This window comes from Lissotriton helveticus, chromosome 9 (assembly GCF_964261635.1).
Source record: "Lissotriton helveticus chromosome 9, aLisHel1.1, whole genome shotgun sequence".
Lineage (NCBI taxonomy): Eukaryota > Metazoa > Chordata > Amphibia > Caudata > Salamandridae > Lissotriton > Lissotriton helveticus.
In genome coordinates, this window is record NC_136070.1 from 288,186,573 (window position 1) to 288,206,998 (window position 20,426).

Sequence of the window (20,426 nt, forward strand, 5' to 3'; positions counted from 1 at the left end):
AAAAATTCAAACATTTTCCCAAAAATTTTCACTGGCCGGTGTCTCAGTTTTTCCCTACTGAGCTATTCTCACATAAACGGCAGTGAGAGGAGTCAAACAAAAAGCAGACATAAGTTCTCAGTCACAGGTGGTACATAGAACCCCACCCCGCCTGAGCCCTGAAATCAGTATGCATGTTAAATTGCTTATTTCGATGTCTGGAGAACTTGCATCCACCCGACACCGTCACGGAAACGGTACCGATCAACCTCCAGTCAGCAGTCCCGACCACCTAATCACCATGCGACTGCACATGGTGTGGTCACATACTCCCATTCCTCTCTGGGAGCTCGTGTTACGCCGTAAACCTGCTGTAACACAAGCTGCCATAGAGAAATAAGAGTCTGTGTTCATACCTCCACCCCGTGGCATGCACCTCAGTGTGCCTGCCACAAGGTGCAGAGATCAACAAGGGGGCACCTATAGCGTCCCTCGCCCCAACAGGAGGCTGAAAACACACTTTTTTGACAGGGTCTTCATTTCAGAAAGGCCGGCATGGAAACCCTGTCGGAATCAGTGCATAGTAATCCAGAAGGCAAAACGCCTTGCATTTGGATTACGGGCCAGTATCCAACTGGCAGACGGGTTCCTGGAGCCCGTCGGAAGCCAATCGGAATGACTGGTCGGTTTCAGTTCCGACCGACTATATTGTAAACAGCCAGTCAGAATTGAAACCGATGATCTCGGTCATAAGGCCTCTGACCTAAGGTCGGAGGCTTTACGACCGAGATCGTAATCACACCCTCAGTGTTTAGGATTATTTATTATATACTATTCGTCTACAAATCGTGTATTAGAATGATTGCAATATTATAAACAATTCTGCAAATATTATACACATTGGGTCAAAAGTTGAATCAGCCTCAATCATATTGCACCACACATCTCTAACCCATTAGCCTAAACCCTACGTAAGCTATAATAAGCTAACAGTAGAGGTGTATTAGTATGTTTGTGATAACATACCAAGCCATAAAGAGCATCCCCTCGTACCTTATTGTGCCATAAGTTCTGAGGTCAGAATTCTGTGCTTCAGCATCCTTCCAGCAATTGGCCCATGTACGCAACCAACCCCTACCAGTATCCTATACACCTTTAAAATACATTGTGTTTTTTGAAGCAAGGAGCGGTCCGCTTATCCTCAGGTCCTGTTGTGTTACACAGAATAGTAAACAATTCCTCTTGTTTACATACAGGAAGTCCATGAATGCTTACTGCTACTTTTCCCTTCTTTTTATCTAAGGGAACATCTCTCCTTACAGCCACATTTCAGCTACATCGTTTATGAAAAAGGATCAGAAAGTGGGAGTTTGCCTTTTCTGGCCTGGTACCATCACATATAAAAGCAGGGAAATCAAGCATACATATTATTAGCTATAACATTTGAACAAATATTGTAAGAAAACAAGCAGGCCTACATTCTGTGCCTTTTACTTTCACCATATACTCCAATTCATTTAACGTGTAAACAGTGACCATGTTAGTATACAACTTTCCAGATTTTGAAAGGGTACGGTCAAGGCCTTTGGAACCCTACAGCACTGGAAGAGCACATTTTGCAGATGGTTAATTAATTAAACTATGCATCAAGGGAAGGCAAATTATGAAGCACAAAACAGCCCATTCTCTGATGGTTTTATTTTACTAGTTTTTCGTTTTAATGCATGTTAGCTCTCTCTGGGAAGAGGTTTCACCTCATTAGTACCAGTCTAACACTTAATGCACCACTGATAATCAAAGTACGGCCTGGGGGCAGCATGCACCCCCCTGGTCAACAGCAGCTCTTGGCTGCAGTTTACTTGTCTCGGCACTAACAATAAAAAGATGCCAAATAAACAGGCAAGCATTTATTCAAATGTTAATTTGTGTTAAAGAAAGTAAGTGACTAGTCCTGCTCTACTCAGCTTTATGAATGACTTCATTTTTAAAACTTCTTGCAGTAAAAGTGCAAAAGTATGATAATGACTCTTCAGAATTCAAAAAGTGTATTTAATTAACAGCAGAAACTTTTCACTTTAGTACATCAGATTATATCAGTGCCTTCAGAAGTATTTTTTAACAGTGATTGTTTTAAAAAATGAATATATATATATATCCGGTTGAGGCGGAAAATCAAGGGAGACCCGAGGGGGCGCCAAGGTGGCCAGCTGTCTCACCTACCAACGGACTTCCTAGGCTGCGCCTGTCAGTTGTAGCCGACTCATATTTTCATCATGCCACAGCAGCTTGTGAATTCCTTCGAGGCTGAATCATGGGGCCTTGTGGGAAGTGTAGTCCCACCACATGAGACTACACGAAATTGAAGGCTGCACATCATGGGGGCGGAGTAAGGCTGCCGATTTAAACAACGTGAGAGGCGGAACATTAACAGCACAAGGAGCAGCTGGAGAGGGGCGCTGAGGAAGGCAAAATGTGCCGAAATGCATTCGCCTGTGACTGCTGTTCATTAAAGTGCTCCTTTTAATCTCCTTTGTGGGTCACGTCTCTTTCGTTTGGAGGAGGTGGTAATGTCAGACATTCAGCGCAGAGCCAGAGCGCTTGACATGTACCCCCGCCGCTCAAGAGGTATGGACTTGCTGGCAAGCTCGTGTGAGCATCTTCTGTTGATTGCGGTAGCAATTATGTCCATTACCCACCAGGACGCCTGACCTACAACGTGGCAAGTGGATATTTATCCTCTGTTTGGGTGACCGGTTCCCGTGCCTACCCCCGCGGAAAAAGCCAGTCAGAACGGTTGTGGCGGAAAAACAAGGGAGACCCGAGGGGGCGCCAAGGTGGCCAGCTGTCTCACCTACCAACGGACTTCCTAGGCTGCGCTTGTCAGTTGTAGCCGACTCATATTTTCATCATGCCACAGCAGCTTGTGAATTCCTTCGAGGCTGAATCATGGGGCCTTGTGGGAAGTGTAGTCCCACCACATGAGACTACACGAAATTGAAGGCTGCACATCATGGGGGCGGAGTAAGGCTGCCGATTTAAACAACGTGACAGGCGGAACATTAACAGCACAAGGAGCAGCTGGAGAGGGGCGCTGAGGAAGGCAAAATGTGCCGAAATGCATTCGCCTGTGACTGCTGTTCATTAAAGTGCTCCTTTTAATCTCCTTTGTGGGTCACGTCTCTTTCGTTTGGAGGAGATGGTAATGTCAGACATTCAGCGCAGAGCCAGAGCGCTTGACGTGTACCCCCGCCGCTCAAGAGGTATGGACTTGCTGGCAAGCTCGTGTGAGCATCTTCTGTTGATTGCGGTAGCAATTATGTCCATTACCCACCAGGACGCCTGACCTACAACGTGGCAAGTGGATATTTATCCTCTGTTTGGGTGACCGGTTCCCGTGCCTACCCCCGCGGAAAAAGCCAGGCAGAACGGTTGTGGCGGAAAAACAAGGGAGACCCGAGGGGGCGCCAAGGTGGCCAGCTGTCTCACCTACCAACGGACTTCCTAGGCTGCGCCTGTCAGTTGTAGCCGACTCATATTTTCATCATGCCACAGCAGCTTGTGAATTCCTTCGAGGCTGAATCATGGGGCCTTGTGGGAAGTGTAGTCCCACCACATGAGACTACACGAAATTGAAGGCTGCACATCATGGGGGCGGAGTAAGGCTGCCGATTTAAACAACGTGACAGGCGGAACATTAACAGCACAAGGAGCAGCTGGAGAGGGGCGCTGAGGAAGGCAAAATGTGCCGAAATGCATTCGCCTGTGACTGCTGTTCATTAAAGTGCTCCTTTTAATCTCCTTTGTGGGTCACGTCTCTTTCGTTTGGAGGAGGTGGTAATGTCATATATATATATATATATATATATATATATATATATATATATATATATATATCCAGCTCCTGTACACCAGCAACACGAGTCACTCCAATAGCGGGTGCTGTAAACGCGGCGGTGACCCGCGATACAAATAGTAGCTCCAAGTCCTCTGAAAAATACCCAGCCGGGCCAGACAGAAGAAAACAGCACTCACGGGATTCAAGCAGCTTAACAGCACGAATTTATTCTTTTAAACAAACGCGTTTCAGGAAAAAGTTCCCTTCGTCAGTGTTTACATCAGAACGTTTTTTCGCGGCAACATTTTATAATTGCATGCTGGGTAGTCAAGATAAAAATAGGACCACTAAGCTTTACATTTTTACGCGCCATCTTTGAATGTGCAATACATATAATCGGAAAGACATATTTCATAAAATCTTCCCTCGTATCCAGCGTTAAGTTTTTATGACAAGTATGATGGTTGAATACTGTCCGCTTTGCCAATTCATGGCTTGATTTGATATACGAGGGAAGATTTTATGAAATATGTCTTTCCGATTATATGTATTGCACATTCAAAGATGGCGCGTAAAAATGTAAAGCTTAGTGGTCCTATTTTTATCTTGACTACCCAGCAAGCAATTATAAAATGTTGCCGCGAAAAAACGTTCTGATGTAAACACTGACGAAGGGAACTTTTTCCTGAAACGCGTTTGTTTAAAAGAATAAATTCGTGCTGTTAAGCTGCTTGAATCCCGTGAGTGCTGTTTTCTTCTGTCTGGCCCGGCTGGGTATTTTTCAGAGGACTTGGAGCTACTATATATATATATATATATATATATATATATATATATATTGCAACACAATCCAACTATGTAGTCGAAAAACAGCAAGCACGCTGATATCCGGATTTTAAATTTTTTAATGCAAACCCCCCGCACCCCAGACAGACGCGTTTCGCTATTCCAGCTTCGTCAGTGTCAGTTTGTGTGAACATACAATCGCCATTTTAAACCCACCGGTCATTGCTACATTCATTGACATAGATGATGGTAAATTTTGTCAAAAACGGTGGCCATCTTTAAACATATGTCTCTACATATATCCTAAGTGTTTATCATGGCGAAAAATAAAGTTCTTAGTGCATAATTAAAAACATTTCTACAACAAACAATTCATAATTTGTGTACATACTTTCATTTTGATACAGAGAGGATAAGTAATCAGATCCTACATGGCCACACTACAATATTGCATTTTTTTGATGTCTTTTCTTATAGGGGTGTATCCCCAATTGCATTATGTTGTTAGTGCCACAGACCAGGATGTCTACCCTTTTATTCTTTTTTTTAGTTCTTTTTTGTTTTGTAGCCCATGTAATTCAATAAGCAGTGATGTCAGCTTTCGGATCTATGTGTGTTGGCAGACAGTATCTCTATTTTTCAGTTAGAGTTTGGACATATGAGGGTGATAATACACATGATCCCATGTGCATATTCAGAGGTGGACCCACAATTCTTCCTCATATTGAGGCCCCATGGGGTCATGGTTTTAAGGTCGATGATATACCTAGATTCTAGGACTCGAAGTGCCTTTTCTCTGTCCCCCCCTCGTTCCAGACGTTTTACCTGATCTATACAGTAAAAACTCAGAAGATCCCTATTGCTATGATGGCATTCTGCGAATTGGCGAGCAACCGGATTAAAAAAAAAAAATATATATATATATATATATATATTAATTCTTCTCTCCTCCCTGACAGTAATGCCAATGATGCCAATGATAAACTAATGAGACAAGTCAGTTGTTATGTGCACTCTTTGGGTGCCTTGAGTTCCTATTATAAATGAACAAAATGATAGCCTATTAAATCAAACACAGGAGATGTTTTTCTACAGCGCACATCCTTGAGACAACTATTTCGAGGGCCTTTTGTTTGTGTTAATGAAGAAAACAGAGGAAAAGTGTAATAAAACAATTGCCTAGGATCACTCAATTTGATAAAGTGGAGAAGCCGGGATTAATCCCATGTTTTATGGTTTCACACTGTGCAGTTCAGTCACTAAAAGTATATGATTCTCTTCCCCTACACCCTCCTTACCGCCAGCTCCCCCCACCCAACTGCCACCCCGCTGGCATCAATGAGGCCCGCAGTCACATCTCAGACCAAACTTATTGGCCCCAGGTAACAGTTTTGTGAGTACCCAGGTAGTACTGCAATCAACAACAGAAGACATTATCCTTTACAAAGCTTATGCATCTGTGTTGCATTATGTGTGATGCTTTCTTTAGGAACAAAATATTTGTATGCAAATCTTCAAACGATGCAGATGTTGGATTAAGTGTGGTAAATCTGTAGTTATGTGGGAAACTCTGACCCCCAATGAATAGTATAATTCTAGTGACCCTTGGTAACAAATAATCAGACCCTTAAGTATCCAATGGGCTGCCTCCGTTATTAGTGTCGTTTTTGTGGAGGTAATTTTAGTATATATTGCTGCAGAATGATTGGTTCCCTGGACAGGCTGGATGGCTATCTCAGGCCCTGTTTGACAATGACCAGATCCAGGGCTGGTCTCTCCATGCACATGGAAAAAGAAAAAATGCCCAGGTTTGGTCCTGGTGGCTTCTTGACATCAAAAAACACAGTCCAGCAACTCGGAGACTCTACTCGGGTAGATAGCTTTTCTGTTCAGATTGGACAGAAAATAATGTCCCCACAGTTACTGCTGGCAGCCCCCTGATTGAGGGGAGGTATGGAGAGCTTTGTAACAGGGGTTCTTCCTCTGTTTGTGCAGAAGGTGTGTTGCTGTGTTTTTTTCTGCGTAGGCTTGGTTGACTATCACGTACTGCCAGTCCTGACCCGAAGTATTTTTATTCAAGACCTTAATCTACATTTTAAGATTCTGTATTGCTATCCTGTAGATACAACAGGATAAGTGTAGGGTCTTGGGTTCAAGGCCTGCGTGCAGCAGTAAGGGTCACACCAACATATCGTTACTGTACATACAACTGACCCAGTGCACGTGCACATGGCCCCTTTTATTAGCAGGGTCACCTGACCTATGGCGCCTGTGATGGGGTGAGTGAGTCAGGCCAGCCCTTGGGGAGTGGCTGGCAAACCAGTACATGGTCAAACACTAGAACGACTGCAGCAGGATACTACATCCCTCCCAAACCCTATCGAAAATAAATAAACAAGTCCAATCAGGACTATCAGAAATAGTGCTAATTTTTGGTTCCCTTCTGGTTTAAATATCGAGAGGGCACACTGCTTGGTTGTATCTTTGCACAATTGACTACTTGTTGCATTACTTTCCGGTTGAGTCATAGGGATTACTTTTTGGTCTATCAGATTTCCAATCACACTTGGATGATCTGTCTGTGATGCTTTGTCATTGATTTTAGCCATTTTTTTGAGTGCTCAGATTTCTTTTCACACTTGATGGGTCCATCTGCAAAGCTTCATCATATTTCACACCCAAAGGCATTAGGGCATGAAGGATCAGAGTTAGTAATGGTTCTATATGGTCAGATTCCTCTAGGGTCTTCTCTAAAGCAAAAGGATTTAAGAGAAAACCCTATTAAGGACATTCATTGCTTCAGAGATTATAAAACCTTGTGCAGCCTCCAACTTGTTCGGGGTGCTTCCAGAAGTCTGGTTTGCAAGGATGCTCTGGAAGATTCATTCAACGAATTGAGAGGCGCTGTGGAGGCTCTACTGCTCTCTCCTGGGGCACACCCATCTCAGCCTCCACCTGTGCTTCAGCCTGCACCTCCTCACTATCATCCTAGATGATAATTGGATCATTAGAATTTCCGAGCCTCCCAATGCGCACCTTCTCTCACACTATGGCGATCGCAGGCACATCAGGCAGAGTTTAGTCCAAGAACATCAAAGAGCTAGTACTCAAGGTCCCATTAACAGGGCATTTGTCTCCCAGCTGGTCCATTGGAGCGGCAGAGCTTTGGGTTGCTAGTCCGAGGCTTGCCAATATCCCAGTGGATGAGTAGTTGTTATCTTTTCTTAGTTTTTCCATCAGCACCATGGGATTGCTCATCGGCGGCGAAGGCCCTAGACCTTGCGTATCGTTTGTTCTTCCTGTCATTGCATTATAAGGCCTCTGTCTACCTTGCTCCTGTGCTATTGACTGAGCATTTAGCCTGCTTGAGGCAGCATTCCCTTCTTCACACTCAAACTTAGACTCAGGTTGGTGGATAGCACACACTACTTGTAAAGAAACTAAATGGCGGATTAATCGGTATGTGTACTATGTTAGAAACTATGCCTGCGAAGCATATTTGTGAACCCTAGAAAGTGGCCTAGTCCCTGGGCGGCGACTAGGAACTAACATGCACTACAACTTGTTGTGTAATACTCAATTTGAAGTAAGCTAGTAAGCTGCTTCAATGAACACACAAGTTTGATCATAGTTCCAGTAGGTACGTAGAGTCTATGGTTAATGACACAGAAAAACGCCGGTCATTTGGTCCTTATTTGCTCCTTAAACACATTTGTTTATCTTTTTGTCTGTTTAGTATCGTTCGTGTGAAGACAGTGAGGGGCATAGGAACACTGTTAAAATTATCGCCGCTTTAGCAGCAGGAAACTGCAGCTAAAACTGTGATAATGGGCTCGATAATATGCCATAGAGAATTCCAATAGAAGCCCGTGTTCACACCAGAACATGGGCTTCCATTGGAATTCTCAAGGGCATATTATCAAGCCCATTATCGCCGCTTTAGCAGCAGTTTCCTGCCGCTAAAGCGGCGATAATTTTAATGCCGTTCCTTGATAATATGCCCCTAAGTGCTTATTTTCATTGCTATTACACTGGGTCACTGATTCTAGCACTATATGGTGTAGGGTGCACGACCATTTATATAATCAGAAGACGTCTCTTCATTCCTTCTTTTGAAAATCTTGTTGATCCAAGTGTGCATTTTTTTTAAATGTTTCCCATTTCTTCCCAACAGATTACCCCTGACGAAGGGTCCTAGTGTCCCGAAATGCATTGGGCTTTGTCATTTTGTTTTGTTTAAATAAAGTTTGTATCATTGATATTTTTTGGAAATGTACATATTATCCATGTAAGCATTTATATGCAAAAATACATGACGCACTTATGTGGTAATGTGAAAAGCATCACAGTATAATTTGTCATTAAAAATTTGTTTTCAAATTGAGTATTACACATCAATTTGTAGTGAATGTTAGAGTCCTAGTCGCCGCCCAGGGACTAGGCCACTTTTTATAGCACATCTGTTTGCCAGAGTCATGGCACTAAGACTCTACGGGCACTAAGTTCTTGTTGAAAAATGTTGGCCATCATGGCTGCCAAAATGCAGTTACTCTTCAACTACTCGCACCTGCGTTTTCAGAGTTATTCAGATTGGGGTGATCCTTCTAATATGGCAACTACTTCCACTTTTTTTCTGGGGATTTCGAGCCTCTAAGGCTCTTCAGGATAGTACTATAGTGAGGGGATAAATGAAGAGCTCTGCGCCTCGTGTACTGTGTGCGCTATTAAATGCGGAGTGGGAGGCAAATGGTGGCTAGCAACAGCCACAACCTAAATTCGGTGGAGGGATGGGGGGGGGGCAAGCCGATCTTCAAGGCCCCCACAATGGCTCTGCACCTCTGAGCTAGCAGCATCCTATCAAAGATTCGGGGACTGAATTCAAAGGGTCAATGATGTATGGCCAGGGGTATATAGAGGTGGTTGGCCCCAGATACTTGCCAATATCAAAAGCAAAGGAAAGCTTATGATAGAGCACACAGGTCACCCGACTCAATTTACTATACTCACCTGGGCCCATAAAACAACACAACTTATACGTGAGTTTAATCAGGTAACCTGTGCACTTTTACTCTAATCAGTGATTTATATATTACGTTTTTAGGACGTATACCATTGACTTACCAATCTTTGTCACCGGTACCTAAAGTCCTAAGGGATCAAGGTGTTAGCATAATAGGTAGAAATGATAACATTTGCACTCATTATAATACCCACAAACTCTGGAAAGGTTTAAACTCTTTATCTAGATTTTCTTAAATGTCTTAATCCAAATATTAAACATCAAATACTTTTCTATTAGAGAGTTAACGATTAAGATGAAGATATGCAAAGATTTTATATAGCAGTCATTAAGCATTTGATTTCAGGGAGGGTAAAGAAAAGCAAGCAATATTATGACATTTACCCACACAGTATATTTACCTAGAATGGTGTGAAAAACTAACCGTGGCCAACGGTCAGTTTGAAGGATAGAGCCCCAAAGTGCAAGGGCCAGCATGATAACAGGTGCCGACCAGAAATCAGGACAGGTGCAACCAGATTTGGATCAGGACAGGACCACCACAGGCTAAGACCGGCACCCACAGTTAAAGTTGCTACGCCAGCGCTACAACCCTTCCTGCAGCTAACAGTCAAAACACCAATTGGGCTATTGAATTCTCCGACAGAGTGCTCCACCAGCACCCTTTCCCCGAACCCTGATTGGGGTATCGAATCTTCTGACAGAGTGCTCCGCCAGCACCTCTACTCACGGTCACCTATTGAGTGCGTTGTGTCAGTGACAAGTCAGCTATTCGAACAAGTCGGACAAATTAACTAGCTAAGCCCACTCTAGTTATACTATTTTCCAGGTCAGCGTACCACCCCCCAATGTTGCAAGTGTAAGGATCCCCAATTTTGATTGGACAAAAGGATGAGGAGAGGTCATCACACCATACCAAATGAAACTTTTCGAGATGAATATTAATGTTTGCGTTCCCGCCCATCAATTTATTTTCCCATGCACTTTTATTCCACCCGGCAGCGAATGTATCAGTAATGATTACAATTTAGTCCATATTTTAGTTTTAGCTTCCTTCACAGAGGTCAGAAGTTGACTTTCTCAGGAACATCTTCTAGCAAGTCATGTCTTGCCCGGGTTTCAATGCCAGTGCTTCAGGGTTTGTGTTTTTATTTATGTATTTATTTATTTATGCATTTTTATATAGCGTGGACTTTACCCGAAGGCGTCAGACCGCTTCACAATAGGAACAGAAATGAAACATAATGAGAAACATTACAAAAGAACAGATTACAAAAGCATACGTTACGTTACGTAAGGTAATAGTGACAATTGTGAGCAAACAAAATACATGAGGTAGTAAAAATTGTGAGCAACCAAAAATACATGAGGTAGTAAAGGTAATAGTGACAATTGTGAGCAAACAAAATACATGAGGTAGTAAAAATTGTGAGCAACCAAAAATACATGAGGTAGTAAAAAGTGCACAAGAGGAAAAAGTGACAAGTGTGCAGTTACAAGAGAAAACAAAGTATAATTTGAGGTATAATACTGCAATAAGTGCTAGACCCTCAGGCACAAGAACAAGCGATACGTAGGCAAAGGTGGCACTTGTGCAAGTATCAAAGGTAAAAACATGTGAGAGGTAGCAAACCGTGTGTTACAAGGGCAAAGTGGTGTGTGCATGTTACAAAAGGGCACCAAACACAAGTACATGGAAAATACTACAAAAAGGCAGACACTCCAACCACGGGAATACACTGGGAAGGCACTTCCATGGTCATGGAAAGTAGAAATTATCAGTAGTGGGAAGTCTTCCTCCAAATAACAAGAGGACGTGAATTACTTTTGGAGGTGTCTCTGGAGGAGGAGAACTTTGAGGTCCCTTTTGAAGGCCTGGGAGGAGGCGGTGGTCCGGAGCTGAGGCGGAAAGGAGTTCCAGATTCTCACTGCGTTGCCTGAAAAGGATTGGGCCATTGTTCTTTCCTTCTTGAAAGTGGGAGGTTCAAGCAGTAGATTCTCCGCATTGCGTGAAGGTCTAGAGCCTCCAGAGAGTTTCAGTTTATTCGCCAGGTAGCGGGGAGAGGAGGAGTGCAAGGCTTTGTGGGTGATACAAGCGGTCTTGTAGATAGCTCTAGCCTCGAAGGGACGCTAGCGGAGGGTGGATAACATCGGTGTGATGTGATCGCTTCTTTTGGCCCCATAAATGAAACGAGCTGCTGAATGGAAGACAGACTTAAGTGGGGACAGGTGAGATTTGGGGAGGCCAGTAAGAAGAGAATTGCAGTAGTCTAGTCTGGAGAGGACCAGCGATTGCACCAGGGTTATAAGGTCCTGCTCCGGGAAGAAGCGACGGATTCCCCAAAGAAGGCGCAGTTGGTAACGAGCAGATTTTGCAATAGAATTGATGTGGGGAGTTAGATTGAGTTTTTTGTCTAGAATGACACCAAGGGATTTTGCGCTGTTGACAATAATGGGTTTACTGTTTAGTAGATTCATCTGATCCATCCATGATTGAACCGGGGGAGGAGAGAGTGAGGAGGAGAAGAGGAGGAATTCAGTTTTGGAGGGATTCAGAATCAATTGATGAGTTGACATCCAGTTTTGAATGGAGTCAAGAGTAGTTCTTAGGATGGAGAGATCATGAGTGGAGGCAACCTTGAGGTAGAGTTGAGTGTCGTCTGCATAGAGATGATAGTGAATCCCGGATTTGCTTAGGAGGTTTCCCAGTGGTTCTAAGTAGAGATTGAACAATGTGGGTGCAAGTATAGAGCCTTGGGGAACACCTTGACCCACCGCCACAGGAGAAGAAAGACTGTTCGCTATTTTGATCATTTGAGATCTGTCAGAGAGGAAGGATGCAAACCATTTAAGCACAGTGCCCTCCATGCCCATTCTCTGTTGAAGAATATTGAGGAGGGTGTTGTGATTGACAGTGTCGAAGGCTGCAGAAAGGTCAAGGAGAATTAGCAGACAGGACCCCCCTGAGTCGAGAATCCTCAGCGCATCATCAACCACTTGCAGTAGGGCTGTTTCAGTGCTGCAGTTTTGGATGAAGCCTGACTGACAATTGTCAAGAAGATCATTGTCCTTGATATGACGAGAGAGTTGTTTTGCTACACATCTTTCTGTGATCTTCGCAAGAAAGGGAAGGTTAGTGATGGGGCGGAAGTTGTTGAGGTCATTCGCATCAGTAGTGGGCTTTTTAAGCAGAGGGGTGACCTGCCCAGTTTTGAAGGAGACAGGAAGGGAGCTTTGCCAGAGGGAGAGGTTGATCAGAGTGGTCCAATAGGAAAGGGAATGGGTATAGAAGTCAAAGGCAATGGCACTGGGGATAGGGTCAAGAGAATGGTTGGAGGGCTTTGTTTCGCGTATGCACTTGAGAAGGGCATCTTCAGATATGGGGTCAAAGCTCTGCCAAATGGCTAAGGATTTGCGCTCCTCTGGAAGTGTAGGATGAGCGACCTGATCCACAAGTGATTTCACTTTTCCATCGAAGAAAATAGCGAAATCCGCTGCTCTCTTTGTAGAATCCTCCACCTTGGAAGTTGGGGGAGAGCAGCTCGGAATCTTGATGAGATCAAATCGTTTTTTGGGTCTATTTTTGGCGGAGTCAAGGAGGGTTTTGAAGTGTGTCGCTTTCTCAAGGAAGATGTGCTTCTGGTACTTGGATCTTGCTGTGCGAAGCATGGCTAAATTGTCAGTGGAGGGCAATTGCCTCCATTGCTTCTCCAGGAATCTTAGCTGCTTCCTTTCCTCATAAAGGGATTTGTTGAACCAAGGTGCTGAGGGAGTGGGCCTTATCCTTTTGCTTTTGAGTGGAGTGACGTTATTAATTTCAGCTGCAAGAACTGTGAGGCTTTGGGAGGTGAGATCGTCAACAGCTATATTCGGGTCTAGCCTTGGAAGTGATAGCAAAGCTGATTCACAGAGGGGACCGACATCAATGTTTTTGGCATCACGGAACAAGGAGATGGCCCTCTTGGGTTGGCTAAGAGTTATAGAGTGTGAAAGTTGAAGAGAGAATGGGATGAGGTGGTGGTCAGACCAATCTACATGAATTGGGGTAGTGGTAGAAAGCATGCCTGCTTTAGAAATAACAAGGTACAGGATTGCGCCTTTGGAGTGGGTTGATTCAGTGCAGTGTTGGATAAGATCATTTGCAGAGAGGAAGGTGGCCAGTGAGTTCGCAGAGGAGTCTTGCGGTATGCCCCAGTGGAGATTGAAGTCACCCACGAAGGTCTGATTGTCACTTTGAGAGTATTGGTCGCTGATGAAGTCTTTGAGATCTTCTATAAACGACGGGCCACTACGAGGTCTTCTGCGCAGACGCAGTTTCTTTCAATATGTAGTTCAGCAATAGGCGTCAGGCCCAAAATTATTTACATGTAAGAATAGAAAAGAAACAGTTTGAGAACACGGAATACATGAATGCACTGTATACCACTTATTTCTATTCTATTCCCATTACTTTATTTTAAGAATTGCGTTTATAAGTTAGGCAGGACGAACAGCTTAGCATAAGCAGTTGTGCAAGCTTCCTGCATGTGAGAACGTAGAGCAGCCATCTTAGTACTAGTGCGCAGAAGCAAAAAGATTCCCTCCAAGCAAAAGATACGTCATGTCACATGAGTGTGACAGACGCATGTGCAGTAAGAAATCCCGCTTAGCAGCGGCCATATGAATGCAAGCGGATTGTCGTTAGTAAAAGCACATATGCAAGCTTCACTTAGATGTCGTGTAATGCAATATTAATAAGACAAACATGTTAGTTAGTACGTTACGAGTTATTAGAGAGGGTTGATTACGAGCAAGTCCCTTTACATACGCAACCTTGCTCCATCAATCCCCTCTTTGATGATATTTTATATCATCACTAATTAATAAAACAGATGCCAACTTTTCACATTTCACCCAACTCAATTTCTTCAAACTTCTTTCTAGGATTTTCCTCATTATTTAAATGATAGGTTTTCATTTTCTGATATATTTTCCCATTAAATTCTTTGAGTTCCATTTCATTGCAGTTTCTTTTCTTTCCTCTTTCATTTACTGTATATCTTTTTCTGTGTTTACGACATTTGCAACAAATCATTATCCCTAAAATTAGTATGCCTATTCCCACCATTGGCATCAGTATTCTAGCTACAAAACTTTTTCCTTCATTAGAAAACCAAATACCTATAGAGGAGAGACCATCGGTAAGTCTCTTCCATGCACTATCAACCTCCAGTGGTTTAAGCACCTTTTCCAAATTAGTAATATGTCTTACATACCTCTTAATTTCCACACTTTTGTCAGGTATGTAAGCGCAAAAATGTTGCGCTTTCAACATTCTACAGACTCCGCCCTCTTTTACTAATAATGTATCAAGAGCAAGTCGATTTTGTAAAACCCCTGATCTGATTGCAACCAATTCGGTATTGACCAATAAGAACCCTCCAGCAGTATCAGCCGATAATCGATCCATTACTGTTGACAATTTGCAAATTCTTTGCGTATTCAGAGCCACTTCCACTGTAGGTATTAATGCACTGAATATATCACCTATTATTTCTCCAAAACTAGCTCTTTTGCTACGTATTAATCCATTAGTTTCTTAATTGTTTCCAGTGACTTTATTTACATGATATATCTTTGGAAATACTATTCCAAAATAGCAGCTCCCATACCAATGATCTGGTAGTTTGTAATAAGCCTTGTTTCAGCATATAAAATGCATTCCAGGAAACACAGGTTCAGTTCTATCTTTGAAACCCCAACCCCCAATTATTTTATAATTGTGTTCACATTCACTGGAACCAATGAATATATTGTTATAATAACTTGTTCTTTCTCTATGGAGACAGAGTTTCCCTTTCTTTTCAAAATCCAGCAACATAGCAGCATGAGTCTTGCCATTTGAGGTGAATCCTATATTTTCAGCCCATTTAGGAATTTTATGATTCTTATCATTTGCCTTTCTCTCTCCTTTTCTCAACCATGTTCAAAAATATTTTCTCTTTTTCACGTAATAAGCATGTTTAATTATTCTTGTGTGCTTCAGCTATATCTATTGTACCTATTGGTAGAAAATATTCACCGATATAACTTTTAGTATGTACAGGATTCAAGTTACTACGTATAGGAAGTTCAGAAAATATCACATCTGAATTAGAATAGTAATACTGCAAAGGTCCTTTCTTATAGAATAAACTAGATAAAATACTACATGAAATACCATATGTCAGGGGTAAATGATGGTACGTAACCCCTTCAGCAACTGATGTAGGTAATTTCATACACACATAACAATCTTCTATTTCCATAGCTTCTACATAGTGTACTAATAGATTTGCAAATACATTTAAGAGAGTTCTGTTTTTAATTCTTGTATAATGTAATCCTTCCTCATCTGATGCTTCTAAATCTACCTTCTGTTGTTTAATTCTAAGTGCTTTCTCATGTGTATCTATCTTTTCAAGAGCATCTACTTTCTCATGTATGTTAGTGTCATTCTGTACATGTTTACTCATTAGATAGGGAATAGCTATTGTTAATCCTAACCATATTACGAGTACTATTATTATACTACATGTGCATATTCTACAGCATGTCTTTAAACAGTTTCTTTTCGGTCTTCCATTAACAGCAGGATCAGCCATTTCTGATCAAGGAGACTTAACCCCTCTTTGTCGCTTTTACACAGTCTTTTAACCGGTGCAATATTCAAGTGGGTTTTACTTCTCTGTCAGTCTGATCAGTAATTAATTCGTCATCACTTTCGTCACTTATTTCTAAGTTTTCAAAATCTTCAAGGACGATGTAAGTACATTCAGGGCCTCTGAATTTGTTATTCAGTCTTTTCAATCGTGGACTTCTCCTTCTTGGTTGTACTGTAGATTGTTCAGCTTGACTTGTTATTTCATTTACTTGTTCTGGTTCTTCATTTACTGTCTTTAGAAAAAATCTCGGTCTTTTGACAAACCTAGGCCACTTATCTCCTTTTCTGAGTCTTTTAGCTGGCACTGTGCTCTGCCCTTCTTCTAGAGCTATTTTATTTTCATTTAGTTGTGGCACATCTATTTCAATGCTGTCTTCTGAATCCCTCTCTATCTGACTAGGTCCAGGTCTTATTTCGGTTTCTTCTGCCTGGTTACTAATCTGGCTTTGTTCAGGTGTCTGCTGAATTTGACTTTGATTTTGATTTGTTTCACCTTCTTCTTCCTGAACACTTTTTTCTACACCTATATGGACATGCTCAAGCTCTTCGAACCCTTGATTTTCTTCTGTCTGAGCTCACACCCTAATTCCTAGCTGTCCCTCCTCAGACTCTGGAAATCTTAGGGTAGTGTCGTTTGTCTGAGTATTCTGATCTTTCCTTATCTGGTCCTCGTCAGAATTACTACTGGCTTGAATTTCTGTAATCTGAGTATGTTCTTCTAGACCTATCTCGTCCTCACTATCACTCTGACTGTCTAAATAAGTCTGACTTCTGGTTCTCACGTATTCTGCAGGTATGTCGACTACTGGAATCCAATCATCCTGACTGGTGCTCGGTTGTTCAGGCAGTCATATTAGCCTAATTTCGATATAAAAATATCTTAAAAGCTGCAAGTTACAATTGTACAAGTTAAAAAAAAACTACATAGTAAAAGATGCAAAACATGTTCACATACAATAAAAACACTGTTAATGACTGAATGGAAAAAGTTCACCATTATACACATGTTTAAAAAGATAAAAATGGGGTTAAAAAGTAATATATATACTCCATAAGATAAAAATTGATAGAATTAATCAAATGCAGATGGCTCATAAGAACATGCAGCAGAAAAAGTACAGTTTTCTAAAATACAAATAGCACATATCAACATTATAGGAGAGTTTTCAGCAATCTCATTCTGATGTTCCAGGCCAAGCTCAGGAATTTGGCCAAGCCACATGCATACAGGGACGTGCACCAGATCTTAAAATGCGTAGCGCTGCAAGATGACTACGAGTGCCTAACTCCCTGCAGAGTGGCTTGAGCCAACCTTCCCTTGGCACTCTATAGGCTGGGCATACAAACATAATGTGTGCTATTGTTTCTGGAATAGCCTCACAGAACGATAGGGTCTGATAGGGGGCCTTCCACTGGGCTGTTATATCGCGAGTGAGAAGGGAACCAACCCTAAATGCAAAAACAAAGCTCGGTCATGAGGTTTTTGGATGACATCTAGATATTGTTCATAGCAAGTGGAACAGTTATGTTGCATGAACTCCTCAGATAGCCTGCCCGATTTAGGATCAAGGAGACACCTAGTGGAAACCCAGGACCAGTACACTCTTTTGAGTTCTGCTTTAGGTGAGGCAGTTCTTTTTTCCCACGCTTCCTTAAGACCAAGGTCGTACAGCAACATTTTCAAGTCCCTTAACCATTTAATCCTATGCCAGCCATCCATACTCATAAATTCATCTAGCCCTGCTGCATACCCTGCCAATTCTGGGGTTCGCCATAGGCGAGCCCACAGGAGTAAGGGCCGCAGTCTGGCCAAATCTCTCAATGCGTGTAACCCCAGGTCCTGCAACAAGGGTCTAGTGGGAGACCTTTGCGGCAACCTCATAAGCTCGCAGATGCATCAAGCAAAATACCTCCCGGTAAAATTGCGAATCGGTAAAACAGGCCGATACCGAACGCAAAACCTGGAAATGCAATGCATCAACCCAAAACCCCTTAAGAAAAAAGAATCGGTAAATACCTCACGCGGTAAAATACCGAATCCCATATTAGTGAATCGGTAATACCGAGAAAGAAACCACCCTCCGGAAATACCGAATCGCTAATAAAGAATCGCTACGAAATGCATCAAAAGTCGCAAATACCGAAAATGGTCAAAATCACTATTTTGCATGAGCAAAATATGGGGAATCACAAACTGGAGGTAAAGTTATTGGAAGGTAGAAAAACAAATTCCAAAACAGGTGCAGCCACTCAGAAACCCTTCAAATATGCCTGTGGAGACCATGTAGGTCTTCCAAAATGGCTGCCCCATACGTGCTTGTTAGGAGGAGGAGAATCAACGCCCTTGCACAGCGCAGGAGGATGATCCAGGACAGAGTCTTCAGGGTGCGCATCACATTGCTGGGCCAGACAGAGGAACAGATGTATGACAAGTACAGGCTCAACAGGGCCATGATCATGCGCCTCATTGCCGACCTTGAACCACTGCTGCAGCACCAGACCCATAGGACCAATGCCATCCCAGCCCATGTCTAGGTCCTATGCAGCCTGCACATGCTGGCATCAGGAACCTTCCAGGGAGTCATAGCAGAAGCTGGAGGCGTGTCGCAAAGCGCACTATCACGCTTCTTTCACAATTTCCTAGATGCCATGCTGACATTGATACATCACCACATCACCTTCCCCACAGCAGTTGAACCGCACCAAACAGGAGTTCTACAAGGTGGCACAATTCCCCCATGTGATAGGGTGCATGGACTGCACCCATGTCCCCATCTGTCCCCCCGTCAGCCAACGAATACATCTACCGCAACCGGAAGTCATACCATTCCATCAACGTCCAGGTTGTGTGCAATGCCAAGCACATCATTACGGACATCGTATCACAATTCCCAGGAAGCACCCATGACGCATACATATTCAGGCACAGTGGCAAGCACAGGCGCCTGATCTACGGGGAATTTGGAGAGGGTCACCTACTCGGTACATACAAATGCCTCCAATTGAACACCATCCTCACATATGTCAATGTAACCATGCAACTAACCATTTTCTCACCTCCCTGCAGGTGACAGCGCCTACGTCTTGCGTGATTATCTACTCACTCCCTACCTCAACCCTGCAACACCTCAGGAGCAGCGCTACAACGCAGCACATATCATCACCAGGAATGTGGTAGAGTGAACTTTTGGCATCCTCAAGAGTCGCTTCTGGATACTGCACAAGACAGGAGGTGCCTTGCAGTATGACCCAGTTACCTGCTGCCGGATAATAGCAGTCTGCGCCATGCTGCACAACATTGCCACTCGAAGGGGGATACCAATTGAAGTGGACGGAGAGGACGACTTACGGGCACAGCAACGCCCCCAACACCAACAGGCACATGTGTCAAATACAGCTGAGGGACAAAGGAGGCGGACATACATCACAAGACATCACTTCTGAGACAGGTATGAAAGAGCCAACACAACATGTATATGTTTGCTATTGTTTAATGCACATGAGTACCTGTCAGGTGCATATGTATGGTACGCCAACATGACGCAGAAGCAAATTAACAAATCAAAACATGTCCGTTGTCATCACGGGTGTAACATGTTGCTGTACTGTTGGCCCATGGTTACGTCACCATGGCCAGGGAGCCAATGGATCATGGCTATTTGCGCCTGCCCCGTACCCCCAGCCGCCTGTCCCGTGACTCGACCACATCTCCGCGATGTGATTCTGTGGCTGTGGTGCTGCGTGCACTACGCCTCCTTTCGCTGGCCTCCGGAATAGAGGCGCTGCTCACGCTTGAGGTAGCCTCACTCCCCTCCTCCCCTCCCAAACTGCTGGCCCTGAAAGTCCCTGACTGCAGATGCTCCACTGCAGTGGTCACTCTCTCCAGGGACTTTGCAACATCCCCGCAATAATGGCCCAAATCGACCTGCAGGGACACAGGTCTGCGCGACAGCACAGCTGTGCTGTTGCACAGCTTAGTGATGGCTCTATTGGTGGCAATGGTGCGGACCATGGTCTGGCGATGCTTATGGCGCTCACTCTGTTGGCCTGCAATTACAGCACGTGTGAGTTCCTGCAGGCACAGTTTGATGTCTCTGTTGCCTTTGATAACGGCTGTGGTCATC

The 20,426-nt window shown here is 43.4% G+C and overlaps 1 long non-coding RNA gene across 1 annotated transcript in view; it reads left to right on the plus strand.

The window, feature by feature from the left end:
• LOC144782724 (uncharacterized) overlaps positions 1–19,488 on the plus strand; it is a 61,925-nt gene extending 42,437 nt beyond the window's left edge. Inside the window, exon 3 of the long non-coding RNA XR_013601221.1 lies at positions 19,370–19,488. This is a non-coding gene — a long non-coding RNA (uncharacterized LOC144782724). The remainder of the gene's footprint in view (positions 1–19,369) is intronic.
• The last annotated feature ends 938 nt before the right edge of the window (positions 19,489–20,426 follow it).